The following is a 2,025-nucleotide window of genomic DNA, read 5'->3' as shown; positions in this document are numbered from 1 at the left end:
CCAAACTGGATGTCATCATCTTTCAGGTTAGGGATGATTCCATGAGGAGTAGCCCACAGTTTGGTCACTTCAAAGCTGCATTGTTGATTGCTCTTATGAAGTATGTGAAATGGGTAGAGGTAAAACACCACTTTACTTAGGAGTAATCTCTTTGGCAGGAATACATGTCACAACAGACAAGGCATGAATCATGACCCAAGGGGAATAGCATGCTTTAAAAAAAATACCAAATTACTAGAGAACTTTCTGAAATTTGCCTGTTTTTCAACTGAGAAAAAAATTCCCCCTTTCCCCTCAAACTTACTCTTCTTAAAATTCTCCAAATGGATGACATTTGGAAATCATGTGGTGGCATTTGGATGGATTTAAAACTCTAAGGATAACGTAATACACAAACATATATCTGCATATATGTAAAATCCCTATTGCTCTGTGCAAATTGATAAAATAAAGGAAAGAATAGGAAGATGAAGCGGAAGGCAGAGGAAGAAATGGGTGAAGAAATGAAGAGGAGGAGGACATTTTTGTATGGTTTAAAATAAATTTGTCCAATAATCCAGGCATCTGGAAACCTTAAGATCCATGCTCTCAAAACTAAAAACAAGTCCCTAGTCATTCCTCTTACTATAAAACAAATTTCTCCAAATGGAATAATTGCAGGGCTAATAACCCTGCCTACAGAGAGATTCTGTCCGCAGTCAAAATGAACAGAGTAAAAGGAAGCCCCCAGCAAAGCTAAGTAAATCAGTGCTAGTAAGGGAGGGGTGGGGGAGGAAGAAGAAGAAAACCCTTTTATGTTAGGTAGCTAGAACAAACAGATCAAATCAGTGAGACTTATGACAAATCAGCCTATTCCACTGCCTTTCACTGCTGTATATTTTGGATTTCACGGTTTATTTACTTTACTTTTTTGGCACCAAGCCCCCAGAGCATGCCAATACAATATTTGTTTAAACATTATTTTATGCAGCGAGCGAGAGAAACGTTTACTTTCAAATTCTTGCACACCCCCAAGAGCCTCATCGGCAAACAGTATATGAACGTTTTACAACTGTTCCCTTTATCAGAAGCTGTCAGGATTAAAACTTCACAAACTCAACAAGGGGGAGAGGGGTCCTCTTACACAGAACTGGGGATGGATTTTTCAATATCTTTCAGCAATATGTACGCACACTAGGTGAGGTAGGGAGTGGGGATGGATGTGGATGCGTGTACAAATACATTCCATATTTAGGTCAATTGTATAGACATGATTCCTGAGAGCCTTGGGGACTATCTGACTACACATTCCCCACTTTTCCAACTAGTGTTCGTTTCTATGAAAAGAAAAAATTATCTTTCGTAAACCTAGGGCTCTGAGAGCACTGCCTTGGATTTCAGGCAAGAGTTCTCCTATCTGAACCTTTAGGGATAGAGAGGTGGGGTTCAGAGAGTAAGGGGATTCATCCTAATCTCTCTCGCAGTAAAATCAGGTTTCCTAGGAAATGACAGCAATTACTCGAAGAAAAAAAAAAAAGGCGCCCAGTTGGGCTGGCTTTCCTAGCATTTCTTCTCTTCCCACCCTTTTCTCCCCTTCCTCTTCCCCCCCTTTTCTTCCCCTCCCCATACATAACCCGCCACACATGCCCCCAACACACACACACACACACACACACACACACACTCACACACTTTCCTCTCCCCACAATTGTCTTAAAGCCACAAGGTCCAGGGAAAACTCAACTCTCTAAATCCTTAATAGGATTGGCGCCCAGCTCTCTCCAAGCCTCTCCCCATCACACAGAGATCAAGTTGCAGTAGTGGATTTTTCAAATTCCTCAGCAAATATACTTGTTGAAAGATTGCCCCTCCCGGGGGTGGGAAAGGTGGAAGGGGAATGGGGGCAAAAGGGAGGAAAGAGTGGATGGGGGGAGAGAGGGAGGAAGAGTGAGATGGAGAGGGAGAGAGAGAGAGAGGGAGAGGGAGAGGGAGAGGGAGAGAGAGAGAGAGAGAGAGAGAGAGAGAGAGAGAGAGAGAGAGAGAGAG

Source organism: Vombatus ursinus, unplaced genomic scaffold, assembly GCF_900497805.2.
Source record: "Vombatus ursinus unplaced genomic scaffold, bare-nosed wombat genome assembly UNPS02010548.1, whole genome shotgun sequence".
NCBI classification, from domain to species: Eukaryota; Metazoa; Chordata; class Mammalia; order Diprotodontia; family Vombatidae; genus Vombatus; species Vombatus ursinus.
Note: the sequence above shows the minus strand (reverse complement) of the source record.